The sequence below is a fragment of the Vespa crabro genome, chromosome 10 (assembly GCF_910589235.1).
Source record: "Vespa crabro chromosome 10, iyVesCrab1.2, whole genome shotgun sequence".
NCBI classification, from domain to species: domain Eukaryota; kingdom Metazoa; phylum Arthropoda; class Insecta; order Hymenoptera; family Vespidae; genus Vespa; species Vespa crabro.
In genome coordinates this window covers 2,691,490-2,707,279 of record NC_060964.1, presented here as the reverse complement: position 1 = coordinate 2,707,279, position 15,790 = coordinate 2,691,490, and the positions used below count along the sequence as shown (strand labels likewise).

Genomic DNA, 15,790 nt, shown 5'->3' with positions numbered 1-15,790 from the left:
TCTATTTTTTAAGTCTTTATTTATTTATTAATCTTAAGCTCATATCTATTTATTCATCAATCTATATCTCTATTGTTAATCGATACTAATAAAGATATAAAAATGATTGAAAGATTAACGAGAAAGTACAATCGATTAGATTTCAGTTCGATTAAATTAAAAGTTTAGAAAGTTGATTATCACGATCACTTCCATGTAACTGTGACATTAAGTTTTTTTAACTAGTTCAAGGATTTTACGGATTATATCTGAAATAGTATTCAGATATCTACAAGGATATAAGAATGCTTTTCAGAGAAAATTTAGTTAAAAGGTCCACGCGAACTTTGTAATTCCAACATTTTCCATCCAAAGTGTTATTACATCTTTTTCTTTGTGACATTAAAATGGAGGACATTTCAATTCGAGATTTAAAAAAAAAAGAAAAAAAGAAAGAAGTTACACGTTTTATAACAAACGAAATACTTATTCTTAATTGTTTTTATTGTTCGTTAAAAATTAACGAAAAAAGATTTGTTTCCTTATAGAAAATGATTAATTAATGTGTCAGATTATTTTCAGATTAATGGAAAAATTACAATAGTCTAAAAACTCGCGTATAATGAGTGAAATAAAGTACAGTATACGTAATATATATAAATGCAAATATTTTCTATATCTAACTTTTTCGACTTTTTCTCTTTCTAGTTTATAAAAACTTGTTCCAAAGAATTAATTCATGTTCATGTATAATTCTTGATTGCTCCAATCTTATCTTTGTTAAAGAAATGTTATAAAAAATTATTCAAAAAAAAAAGAAAATGTCTGTTATACGAAATAAATAAACGATTATATTATTAATGATTCAATAGAAAAATTATTAAAATCTGAAGATCTTAGATAATAAGTAAAATAAAGCATTGTATAATATACTTACTTTCTCTCTCTCTCTCTTTCTCTCTCTCTCTCTCTCTCTCTCTCTCTCTCTCTCTCTCTCTCTCTCTCTCTCTCTCTCTCTCTCTCTTTCTCTAGTTTATAGAACCAATAGAGAACGCATTCATTTCTTATTGATTCCTACCTCCTCGAGTTTTAGTTCTTCTGTTGAAAAAATTATCAAAAATATCAAAGAGAAAAAAGAAAAAAGAAATATGTCCTTTGTCGAAACTAAACAAATTATTATATTATTACCAACTTAATAGAAAACTTACTAAAATCTAGGGATTTATAGTATAATATAAAGGTAAATAATTATCAGTACGATGTGTTAATCTTAACGACTTACAACATTTCTCTGAAACATTTTTCGCATTTTAAATATAATATTTAGGAAAATAATAGCGTGTTGTAATGTAAATGTAACATTTAAATCGGACACAACGTAGATGCAAACCTAGTAACTTTATATATCTATTCTCTCTCTCTCTCTCTCTACTTATCTCTCTATCTATATCTATCTATCTATCTATTTATCACTATCTCTATCTATTTATCACTATCTCTATCTCTTTTTCTTTCTCTTTCTCTATCTTTCTGTGGTTTATACAAAGAGTCTATAGTCTCAGGGTCGTTATCTGACCTAGACTTAAATATTATTACTGTCCATAAGTTTAATTATATCTCATTGAACGACCCTAAGAGACATACAAGAATATGCCATTTCCGTAATAATGTGTGCACATACTCATGAAGAGCTGTTAGTATCCTTTTATTCAAAGAGAGAGAGAGAGAGAGAGAGAGAGAGAGAGAGAGAGAGAAAGAGAGAGAGAGAGAGAGAGAGAGAGAGAGAGAGATTGAGAGAGAGAAAAAGAGAGAGAGAAATACAAAGAGCATTAACCTTCTTGCTCTAAATTAATGATGCTAGATATAAATTATGTCACGAACAGAAAAGACTTGCGAAAGGTAAATCATTAATTAACGTTATTTTACGTAAAAGAGAGAAATTACATCATTGATATTGGCATAATAAATAAACAAATAAATAAAATGTTGGAATCATTAATCGCAATTCATTAATTTCAAATGAATCTTTTACACGAGTATAACATATATCCAATTCGTTATCCAAGTTTCAGAACAAATTATATATAATATTTATATGTATATATATTATAATTAACGAAATGTTATAAATTAAGTGTTAAATATTTGAAAACAGTTTTCTTCTTATTTTATGTAATTGCAAATGTTCTCGATGCGAATGATCGTTTTATGCAAATATTATATAATAAGATTAAAAATATTTTCAGAAATTCTCTTACCTTTTTTCTCTTTTCAATATAATTATCAATATTACTATTATCATCATTATCATCATCATTTTATTAAATTCATATAGTTATCATTGTATGTCTTTTAATAAATATATGCATACATATTTAAACAAATATAATAGGTAAATAATTAATATATGTGTGTGTAAGTGTGTGTGTGTGTGCGTTTTTTTAATTATTTACTCCATATATATATATATATATATATATATATATATATTAATTATTTATTCATTATATTTGTTTAAATATTTACGTAATATTTATTAATAAACATACAGGTATAATTGTACATATGGTTTCATATTCACTATAAAAGAAGTGGTTCCCAACTGGGGATATAGCTCAGTGGTAGAGCATTCGACTGCAGATCGAGAGGTCCCCGGTTCAAACCCGGGTGTCCCCTAATTGTTTTTTTTTCATTCTTTAAAAAAAAAAAAGAACTTAATTGATCCTTCACTTCTTTGTTCAATCGATTACGACATTACGAGTGTTATCGAGTAGAGATATCAATTAAATATGGTCGACTGAACGTGGCAATTAAGGTGAACGACACTTCATTCTCTCTCTATCTATCTCTACTCTATTTTTTCTTTTCTTTTTTTTTTTTTCACTGAAAAAATAGAATTAAATGAATTTATATATAAAATTAATTATCCATGTAACATAAAAGACGGCTCATTAAATCTAACATTAAGTATATTATACAGGGTGAATGATATATATGTCATAAGATAGAATCATAAAAATAAAATAGGAATTTTTTTCTCTTACTATTTTTATTACTATTTGCTATATATACGAAATTTTTTTTTCTATCTTCCTGCAATTATATTAATTTTTTCTATTCCTACAATGAGTATCATCAAATTAATAAACCATGTATATAGTATATATTAAATACTATATTTACTTTTAATTCACGTATATATAATTTTTAGATAAAGTAATCCAAGTTTTACAGAATCAATCTATATATATATATTTCAAAGAATACATACATATACATACACATATATAATACTTGTATATATATTATATATATGCCTATCTATATAAATATATAATTCTATTACTCATGCATCACCCTGTAGAGATCCAATAATGCCACGCTGCTAAAGAATATAGGTTGAACAATGGGTCACTATAAATAAACATTTACAAGATACGATCTTCGATGGCTATCAATCAACGCATACAGTACGACGCTTATTAAACGTCTATTTTCAAAGGCACGTTATTAATATTTGCCATTTTTTCATTTGCCACCGGAAACACTATATCGTTTAGCGATAAACGACTAACTAAGTCAACAATTTTCTGTTATCTATAGTTGGACATATACTTTTTACTCATGTCCGTTTCATCTTCATCGTTTTACTCGAATTCATGAAAACATACTTTATAACAGTTAAACATCGATGATGAAGATGCTCATGTTCAACTATTTAGAATTTCATATTTAAAGCTTGTTCTGAATATCTGAAAATTATGTATAACCTACATACATATGTTAAACGTTGATGGAATATGGATAATTATCGTTGAAATTTACATGCAATAATTATTACAAAATGTATTTAATAAATTTTTATATATTTAGATATATTTAAGTAAATAAATATATATATATATATATACATATATTTATTTAAATAAATTATATTGTATGTATATGTGTGTACGATGAACTTAAATAACTGGATATAAATAAATAATAAAAGATATAAATACTATATATGCATACATACATTTATATATATATATATAAATATATATATAAATTGCACATTTCAAACCAATAAAGTAAGTTGTCTTCGTTCTAAAGAAAACCACACGGACATTTTTAATGGAAAATGGACCGACGAATTAATTAACCCTTCCGTATACTTCACTTGAGAAGGGAAAATAATGAAAGAAAAAGAGAGAGAGAGAGAGAGAGAGAGAAAGCAAGTCTTAAAGGGACGACTGCTAGTTCAGTTTGAAACCCATCTACAATTCCGTCCTATTTCTGGCCTAGCTCATTTTCATGCTTCTTTCTTAATATTTCTTTCCTCGTTTTCTTCGTGAAAAAGGAAAAAGAAAGAAAAAAAAGAAAAAAGGAAATAAAAAAGAGAAAATAAAGAAAAGTAAGGAAAGAGGAAGTATATCTTACGGTGCCTTTAATCTTTCAATTTCAAACAATGTTTGAGAATTCACGTGATATTTTATCACAACTATCGATTCTATTCTATTCGAAAATCTAAACTGAAGCTTCGAACTTTAGGTTAACTTAATATCTTATTCGGAGTTTTCCTCTTCTACTTATATATGTCAACTACTTTATATCCAAATATATATATACATATATATATATATATATATATATATATATATATATATATATATATATATATATATATATATATGTGTGTGTGTGTGTGTGTGTGTGTGTGTGTGTGTGTGTGTGTGTGTGTGTGTGTGTGTGTGTGTGTGTGTGTGTGTGTGTGTGTGTGTGTGTGTGTGTGTGTGTGTGTGTGTGTGTGTGTGTGTGTAAGTATATCTATGTATTTCTTACATGGCTGAATATCAGCAGATCTTCTATACGTTATTTTAAATAAATAAAATAAAATTTATGTAATTATAATACAAATTTAAATGATTTCACTTTATTTATATCTTTACTAGGAAAGGAAAGAAAAAATTTAATTTAAAATGTTATTAACAAAATCGATTTTATTATAACAATATTATTGCAATATTTAAATAAATAAAGAATAAATTAATCTTGAAAATGGTGTTGGTTTCAAGTCTCTACGACATTCCGTTTCGAAAATATCGATTTCGAAAGATTTCCATTCATAATTCGCATGGTACAGCTGTTCATAGTAATAGTAGTAGTAGTAGTAGTACTAGTAGTAGTAGTAGTAGTAAGACCGAGTAAATTCTTGGAATTTATATGGGTTAGTATGTCACCGAGCTAATTGAATGAGATTATGTAGGTAATTGTTAACGTAATGTCTTCCATTTACATGAGAATATCTCCGAAACTAAAAATCGTAAAAACATGATGCAGGTACCATTTTAAAGGGCAGATGTTTCTCTATTTTTTGATCTATTGTTTATAATTAATTAACTATTTGTTATAAACAATTTCTATAAACAAATTCATACGAATTAAATTCGTCTTATTTTGCCAACAAAAAATTCACATTGCGAGTGATTTATAAAATTACGATAAATTAATAAGTAATTAATAAACAAATTAATTTTTTATTGAATGAACAATTTTGTTTAGATTATTAATAATCACGTCTTTCATTTAGATAGAAGACACATGAGAATATCTTCGGAAGTAAAAGTCGTAAAAAATTGAAACAAATACACAAATTAAGCGCAAAGTAAGTAAAAGGATAAACACAAAAGGTAAAAACAGTGTAAGTAGTTGACGATAGCAATTATAAATATCTGCTAAACTAATAATTTTTCGACATAGATTAATACTTTTTTCATAGAGATTGTCGAACTACATAAACCAATGCAATCAAAAACCTATGATTCCATTTAAGAAAAAAAAAATACAGATGACCTTCATACGTCCCTTCACGTTCTTTCACGCGTCCACTTACAAAAAAGTTATTACTGTCATATTATGGTTCCCCTCAATACCGTACAACTTTTATTAACAAAGTTTCTCCATATCTTTAAATGGTCAGGAGATATTCGAGATAATCAAAGTTATTGCCTCAACTTATATATATATATATATATATATATATATATATATATATATATATATATATATATATTGTTTATATAGATATATTGTATATAATCATTTTCTACTTGATTTATCAAAAAATAATCAATACCTAGACAAATATCAAATTTCAAAAAATAAATAAATTATCAAAACTCAATCCGATAAATCGATTCGATCTTTTTTTGTTTTGTTTAATCTCTTATAAATTATTATAAAATATATATATATATATAAAAATAAAAAAAAATAAAAAAAAAAACATATTCGTATGCATCCAATGTATATATAAATATTTGTACGTATAAGCTGATTTTATCTCCTGCAACGTGCAGCTTTTCATTCGCGTTGGTTTCGCTTTGACTTTCAACAAGAGAACGATTCGCGTTTCGGGAACGTTTTTTTTTCCGCCTGAAAGTTCGCTGATAATGGAAAAAGAATAAATGAATAAATAAATTTAAAAAGAAAAAAAAATGAGAATGTTAGAAGAGAAGAGATAAAAAAATAAGATTGTAAAAAAAAAAAACGAAATGAAAAGATCTCGACGAGATCGTTTTACATGTTTTACGTACATATATCTACACATATATTTGTACGGAACAAATAAATAAAAAAACGAGTAGTAAAGTCAAATACTTAACAAGCATTATTTCATATAAGTTTATTTATCGATCGGTCGATGTATTCAATTACACGTTTCTCTGGAATAGTAATAATTATTATCATTATGACTGTCATATATATACATATATATATATATATATATATATATATATATATATATATGGGTGTATATAATATGATTATAGCGTATAATCATATTGTTTTAAACTATGACTATACACTATCATTCGATCCTATGAGTTTTATAAATTTCTCTTTCGAATAAAATTTGCAAGGTTACGAGAGGGAAATATAATATGTATTGAAACTATTTCATAGAATACGCTTTTGTTAAGGTACGGAAGTCATAGCAAAATTTCTCTCTCTCTCTCTCTCTTTTTCTTTTTTTTTTTTTTTAATGGAAATCGATATTTTAAATTCAAGAAAAGTTTTAGAGTATATCAATCAATACGAATCCAACGAATGCCTGCAGTGTACCTTCTCATCGATATTTCATCGAATTATAACGGTTTCAAGTTTAACAAACTATGTAATTTCAATAATATTATTTATGACTGCTGGAAGGTAACGTGCTTCGAATGATTACTTCAAAAATGAATGAACAAATATAAAAAAAAAAAAAACAAATTTGAATTAATAAATTCATTGATTATCATATGTTTACACGAAAATTAATTGCATTATTACGATTACATAGTTTGTTAACTGTTTGATCTTGATATTATAGTCATTGTGCATAACTACCTTGATCAGATATATGCTGCCTTATTTATTTTGCCCATAAATGTCATTATCTGGTCTGTTGGTTATGATTGTCTTATCTGTTCGAATTATTCCCATTATATTTTATAGATTATGTTTTCTATCTCTGTTTCTATCTCTTCTTTCTATGTCTATCCCATATATTATTATTATTATTATTATTATTATTATTATTGTTATTATTATTATTATTATTATTATTATTATTATTATTATTATTATTATTATTATTATTATTATTATCATGATCATCATAATCATCATTATTATTATTATTATTATTATTATTTATATTATTATGATAATAAGACGCAACTACGGAAAGAAATAATAACGAAAAATGATTAATTCGTATGAAATTGTATATGGAGGCTACAATATTTGGTTACCTTTGCTTTGAGAAATGAAACAAAAAATGAAATAAAAAATGAAATGAAATATAATATGACAAGTGTTGTTTCCAAAGGAGAATCAAAAATATATATTTAATGTAATAGTACAATAAATAATATAGTAAATATGCTTACATTGAATTGCTCAATAAATTGTTTCGAAATATTAAATTAAAATTCATATTTGTCGAGAACGATTAATAATTTAATTTTCTAAATTACAAATTAACAAAATTCTGTACTCATATTTATTCACACAGCCAAAAATATTTATATATAATGTTTATTTTAAACATGAAATATTAAAAACTCTAATATTATTTATCAAACATTAAAACAACATAAGTTTGATGAAATATATATCTTCATACATTCTCACCGCTCGTTATTATTAACGATTTATGATACTACAAAGGATCTTATATCATAAAACGACGATAGTAACATTCTTCCATGATCCATAAAGTTTCCTTCCGAAATACATAACATAAAAATGTAGTCTTGAACATTTAGATTACAAATTACAAATATATAAAAAGAATGAGAGAGAGAGAGAGAGAGAGAGAGAGAGAGAGACAAACAGATAGAGACAGAGAGACAGAGATAGAAATAAAAATGAAAGATCAATGATAAAAAAAGAACCAAGAGAAGAAACTTTCATATCTACGAGATATAATAGGACAGAAAAATATAATCTCGAACATTTGTATATTACAACAAATTACGAATAAATAAAAATAGGAAAACATTACAAATTACGAATAAATAAAAATAGGAAAACATTACAAATTACGAATAAACAAAAATAGGAAAACATTACAAATTATGAATAAATAAAAATAGGAAAGCTATAAAAAGGAGAGAATGTCAATGATAATGCAAAAACAAAAAAAGGAGCAACACTTTTATTCACATATATCGTCGCAACCCTTAAAACTAACAATAAGAGAAAGGAAGGCGAGAGGGAAGGAGGGAGAGAGAGAGAGAGAGAGAGAGAGAGAGAGAGAGAGAGAGAGAGAGAGAGAGAGAGAGTAGAAAAAAGAGAAAGAGACAAAGAAGAAGAAACGAAAAAAAAAGGTCAGAAAAAAGAAAAAGAAGATAACGAGATGTGACTCATTGTCATCGTGAAAACGCGTTAATTAGTCAGCCACGAACGAGGAGTCGAAGTTAATCAGAAAAGTCTCTGCCCGCAAATATGGCGTCTCATTCACATTAAAAAGAAAAGAAGAAGAAGAAGCACAAGAAAAAAGAAAAAGTGTAGAAAAAGACACGAAAAGAAGAAGATGAAAAAGTGAAGAGGAAAATGAAAGAGATATGAAGTAAGTACGAACGTTGCTTATTATTATTGGTAAACGACGAGATTGAAAGAGAGAGTAAAAGAAAAAAAGAGAGAGAGAGAGAGAGAGAAAGAGAAAAAGAAAGAGAGAGAGAGAGAGAGACTAAAGAAAGGGAAAGTTTCATTGTGGCTAAGGATGAAGTGTGAAACTATGGAAAATAAAAAAAAAAAAGAAGAATAAAAAAAAAAGAAAAATGTATATGAAAAGAACTGAGTGTCCTTCCTACATAAAATCCGAGAAGCGAGTAATAAATAAAGAAAAGTAAGAGAAAGATAGAGAGAGGGAGAAAGAGAGAGAGAGAGAGAGAGAAAGAGAGAAAAAAAGAAAAAGAAAGATAGAGAGGCAAAAAATGAAAGAAGAAAATCAAGAGAACAGAAAGTATTCCCTCGTTTTGTTATTACTTCTTTTTTCATCTCTCTGTCTCTCTGTCTCTCTGTCTCTCTCTTTCTTTTTCTTTTTTATTTTTGTTCACTCTTTCCCCGTTTTCCTCTTTCTTTCGTTTTTAGGACATACACTTTTTAAAAACTTACGTAAGATCAAGGTGAGAAATAAAAGTAGAGAGAAAGAGAGAGAAAACTAGATAAAAGTGAGAGAAGAAAATGATGAGAAAGATAGAAAACATCTTTTCATATTTCTCTCTCTCTCTCTCTCTCTCTCTCTCTCTCTCTCTCTCTCTCTCTCCGTTTCATTTTTAGGCCACAGTCGATCTAACACGTTAAGAAAAGCAAATTTTACGAGCGAATGAACCGTTGAAATAGCCTAAGAGCTTTCTTCTAAGGACGAAGGAGAAAGTTTTGTTTTGGTTCAACATTAAAAGCAGGATAAATGTTTCCCTTCGTCGACCAAAGAGGATTCTCAGCATCTGATTACAAAGACGATAATATCTACAAATTTGTGCTCGATCGAAAGTAATAAAATAAATGCACTTTAGTAAAAAAAAAAAAAAAAAAAAGAAAAAGAAAAAAAAGAAGAATAATAGTTTTACGCGAAAATCGATATGCATTAGGTCTGTATATATCACGTAATCTCTTATACTTCGATCTTAAAATTATTTATTTTATCGATGATATACCAACCACTAATCGAATATCGATAGAAACTAAGGTTTATCTTTAAGTAAAGATTATGCGCATGTTTTCGTTTATAATTTGTTTAAACATAAAAATTATATTTACTCATAACACTTATGAGAAAAATGTGTTTTTTTAAATATTGTATAAGCACATTTTTCGTTTATAACATACAAACTTTGACAATGCGATTTTTTTTTAATAATTGTAATTAAACTTATAACAATTGCAGATATAACAACTAATCTCTTTGGTTTAATCGTAGAAAAATAATAATCTTTATTGTAGTACGTTATTATTGAATATAAACGAAACTGTTAAATATGTTACATCGTACAAAAGCATAATTTTTTCAAATATCACATCATATTTCATTCGTGCAAGCATTATGCTTTTTATCAGAAATAAATTATATATATATATATATATATATATATATATATATATATATCGAATTGGCCAATAAATAATTATAGAATTTTATATAAAAGATACTATAGCGTCATTTACATAGATATAAGATACCATATATTTTTCCAATACAAAATACAATAGCGTTTGTCCTTTATTTAGATATAAAATATTAAATATTTCCGATTAAAAAAAAAAAATATCAATGTTATTTATATAAATATGAATTATTAAAAATTCTGATATTATTTATTGGGCAATTATTTTTTTAAATTAGAAAAACAAATGTCCCATGTCCATTCATCGAAATTCGAAATTCAAAATTGTGATGTAATCGTGGATCTTATAACAAAAAGTATATATTAGTATTCTTTGAGAAAAAGAAATGACGGCCATTTGAAAAATCTCAACGCTTGATTTAAGATCGAGACAAATGTCTGTATAGAAGCCTTCACCTTTTTGGAGCAGCTCCATCTTAGTCCTTTCAATCGAGGAACAACAAAAGAGAATAGATCTACAAGCATTTACGTGCCAGCGCAACTATCCTAAAGATTTAAAGATCAATGAAAAAGAAAATTTCAGATTAATAGATCACATTTATACGCACTCCTTTATACGTATAAACGTGACACAGATAAAAGATGATCGGCTTAAAATCCTTTAATATCATATTTCCTCCCTATTATATCGCGTATAATGAAATTTTACGCATAAATAAAAATTATTTTAAATATTTTAAAGTATCCCATGGATAGTCTTAAACTCACAAATCAATGACAAAAATTTTAAAGCAAGAAAAAAAGAAATCAAACATACGATACGATCTTTATTTTTCTCTAATTATAAATTATATTCTGATGATCAAAGATACGGTGTTTTTCTAATAGATAAAATCGTATGCAATGTTTCTTGAGAAACTAAATATACAATTCTTATCTCTTTTTTTTTCTTTTTTTTTTTTTTGAATAAGCATATAATTTTACTTGAGATAAAAAATTAAACAAATTATTCTTTCTCAACTTGCCAATTCAACAAGACTTTTTTCCTGGTAAATATTATATGATGCACTTTATAACTCACTCGTAAGATACATAAGCATTATGTACAATCGTTGTTAGGGTTTTACATTATAGAATATAAAACATCTCTCTCTCTCTCTCTCTCTCTCTCTCTCTCTCTCTCTCTCTCTCTCTCTCTCTCTCTCTCTCTCTCTCTCTCTCTCTCTCTCTCTCTCGTTGAAAACTACATATAATATTTTGCATTTATTTATCTAAGTTAAAATGTAAAAACACTTTAAACAAATTTAGCTCGATTTCAAGCGACTCATAAATCGGGTCAATACTCTAATTCGTTTAAAAAATCAAAAATTCAAGATCGACTAAATTTCATATTATATTTATTTAATTTTAAATTAAACGAAACTATTTATTTCTTATCTTTTCTTTTATTTTCTTTCTTTTTTTTAATGAAAATATTACAAGAACAACTTGTGCGGATTTTTTGAACATGACAATCATACTTATTACGGTCGAATTGTTGGACGAACCCCAAATTTTACGAACGCCCGTAACATTACGCACGATAGTGGATTCGGCCACTTATTTTTTATTTCTTGTTTGTTATTTTTTCTTTCTTCTATTTTCTTGTTCTTTCTTGTCTTTTCTTTTTTCTTCTTCTTTTTTTTTCTTTTTTTTACTTTTTGTCCACTACGAAAAATAAGACGAGAAAATATTTTAAGAAATTACCATCGTTAACATCCCATTTTATTCTATTAAACGAAATCATCCTTGAATTACAACCTCATTTTATATAATATGTATAACGAGTATATCAAATCTATTATCAATTTGTTCGAAATAATTTCTTTTTTCCTATTTTTTTTTTTTTTTTTATATTAAAAACGTTGAAAAAAATGGAAATTTTTTTATATACTATAATTTTTTCTTTTATATATTATAATTTAAGATCTTCCGTATAGATTAATCGCTATTCCTATGCAAACAATAAGGAACACAATTTAATACATTCTTGATGCTATGAAGAATTCACGAGAATAAAATTACATCGAATATGCGAGTGACTACAGGTACAAGAATTTTATATATAAATGCACAACTATACATATGTACATACAAGCATATGTATATATATACATACATACAAACACACAGACACACACACACACACACACACACACACACACACATATATATACATATATATAAATAGGTATGTACATGCAGAGAGACTGGCATACACAATTTTCTCAGATTTCTCATCGAGTACTCTTGCAGCGTACGAATGTAACTGCGAAGTAACCGTATATCGACCGACCGATTTAAAAAAAAATAAATAAATAAATAAAAAAAGAAAGAGAGAGAGAGAGAGAAAGAAAGAGAAAGAGTACTCGTTCAAAACGGTACTCTTTTTATTTTACAAATAACTTTGCGATGAGCCTTCAGAAATTATACAACACACACGAAACAAACAAATAAACAGATAAACAGATCCAGACGCAAACCATATATGTACACACGTACACAAAAAGAAAGTGAGAAAGAGGATAAAAGGCAGAGAGAGAGAGAGAGAGAGAGAGAGAGAGAGAGAGATATTCACACGTACACCCAAGTACATATATGTATATATAATATAACGTAATAAGATATATATAATACATAGAAATAAGATATATATAATAAATATAAATAAGATAGAAATAAAATAATAGTCAATTAATGCATAAATATATAAAATATAAATTTAAATAATTTCATCAACAAACGACTTCGTCGTAACATTTTATAGTACACTTATGACCGACAATGTTTATTTATCCTTCAACCATTGTATTCTCTCTTTCTTCCCCCTCTCTCTCTCTCTATCTCTCTCTCTGTTTCTCTCTCTCTTTTTCTCTGTTTATCAACGAACGACACATTCTTTGACATGCTTAATGAAGGAAAACGATCGACGCTAGAGATCATTAAAATTATACCAAGGAAATATTCATTTCGAAAGAACGAATATTTTCTATCGATCTTCGATGAATTTCGATTTAATAAGAAACGTTTCGAATCGCTAAACTTCAATTGGAAAATTTCTATGAAATATTTTGTCACGTTCTAATATGATTTTATGTATTTTATCTTCTTTTTATCTTTTTTTTTTTTTTTTATTTTAATTCTTTTTTCTTTTCCTACTTTCTCTTCGCTTTTCGTTTCTTGTTTTTTTCTTTTTTTTTTTTTTTTCCTTTTATTTTTCTATGTCACCGTGCCGCGTGCTAATTCTTGCCAGACGCTCGTTCGTGACGTCATCCATGGGATCGGTCGAATCATGACGTAAGTTTACCAACGCAACCAAACGATGTAGTAATCCAAGAGATGCATATATGTATGTATAACAAATGTATAAACAAAGCTGATATTTTGAATAGAAAGTAATGGATCCTGTATACTGAACATGATCGCTAAATGAACGCTTCTTTTTTGTTTTTCTTTTTCTTCTTTTTTTTTCTTTTTTTTTTTTTTATTACGTAATCCAGCATGATTTACACGTAGGAGCGGTTATATTGAGATTAGATAAGTTAATGGAACGTGATTAACATTTTCTTTTCTTTTTATTTCTCTTCCTTTTTCCTTTTTTTTCCTTTTTTTTTTATACTAACAATAAGAACGATCTATTCCTATAATACTCTTTATTTTTATTTTTTTTTTTTTAATAGGATGAAGAGAGATATGGATGAATGGAAATTTAAAAAAAAAATAAAAAAAAAGTAAAAAAAAATAAAAAAAAGGAAAAAAAATATATAATGATTGTTGTTCTTCGATGTTAGAACGAAATTATTTGTTACGTTTCTACAGGATTAGACACGATATTTGATTTAAACGAATGTCGAACGATAATACATTATAATTCGAGTTTGATTATCTAGTCCGGTTATTCCGTGATTGGATGAATGATTGCGTTTGTCTTTACTGTGAACATTTGTTTCTTGAGCTTTGTTTATTCTCCGATAAAATGCAAAAAAAAATAAAAAAAAAAAAGAAAACAGGAAAATACGAGGAATAGAAAAATAGACGGAAAAAAAAATAAGAATGATTGTTACTTTTCCATGTTAAAATAAAAGAACATTTGTTATGTCTTTATTACTTGTCATCGATTAGACGATATTTTATCCAGATGAATATCAAAAGATCTACGATAAGAATCTTCATAGGAATTTGAGTATACTCACGATAAACTATAATTCGAGTAGGAAATCTAGTTCGATGGTATCATTCGTAACATTAAATCGCATGGTAACGGACCTATAAAAAGTCCCATCATCTATCTCGATGGATTATTACGTCAGTGTGCTTGAAATAGGAAAAGGGTCGTGTACGGATTTACACGCGATATTAGTACACGCAATGTGTATGGATTCGTAATAGTGAATATTAGTATAAGTGTGTGTATATATATATATATATATACATATATGCACATATGTATACATACGTATGTATATCTAAATATGTATGTGTAATGGTATCGTTAAATGTAGTTTAACACGCTACCGAAAATATTTCTTTTGTGGAAAACTTGCAATCAATTCACTTCGAAATAGTAAAAAAATATGACATTTTTATGAAATAATAATAATGATTATATTGTGAAGAAATATATTGTAGATATAAATTGTGTCAATTGGACGAACGAATTTCATGGTTTTCAACAAAAAAAAAAATAAATAATAATGAAAATAAATTAAACGATAGTAATGATTATTTACAAATATCATAGAGATCAATTATATAGTGATTATTCAATGATCATTTATCGAAATTACGATGAATATTTATGAAAAAAACACGAGTATCTTTTTTATGAGAAAAAAAGTAAGAAAAAGAATTTTTGTTTCTTTTTATCTTTTAATGTAAAAAAAAAAAAGAAAAGTAAACAAAAAAGTAGAAAAGAGAGTTACGATCGAAAAAATTGTTTTAGACAAAAAATTACGAAGTTACATAGAGAAGATCGATTAATAATTATTATTATCGTCGATCGACAATTTTGAGCACGAGCATCTACAAAGTTTTGTCGAATAGTTTTCTTCCAAACAACAAGTTAACATTAGAAGTAAAGTTTTCAAAGAAAATGTCTTCTACATACAAAATACGTGTTACAAATGATAAGAGCTAGATAAGAGAGGAATTGAGAAGAATACCTTGAA

At 26.6% G+C, this 15,790-nt stretch overlaps 1 protein-coding gene and 1 non-coding gene across 4 annotated transcripts in view; one reads left to right on the top strand and one right to left on the bottom strand.

The window, feature by feature from the left end:
• LOC124427357 (band 4.1-like protein 3) overlaps positions 1–15,790 on the bottom strand; it is an 83,047-nt gene that overhangs the window by 64,151 nt on the left and 3,106 nt on the right. The gene's annotated exons all lie outside the window — the stretch shown is intronic.
• Positions 2,584–2,655, top strand: Trnac-gca. The gene has a single exon. It is a non-coding gene; the product is annotated as a tRNA-Cys (tRNA).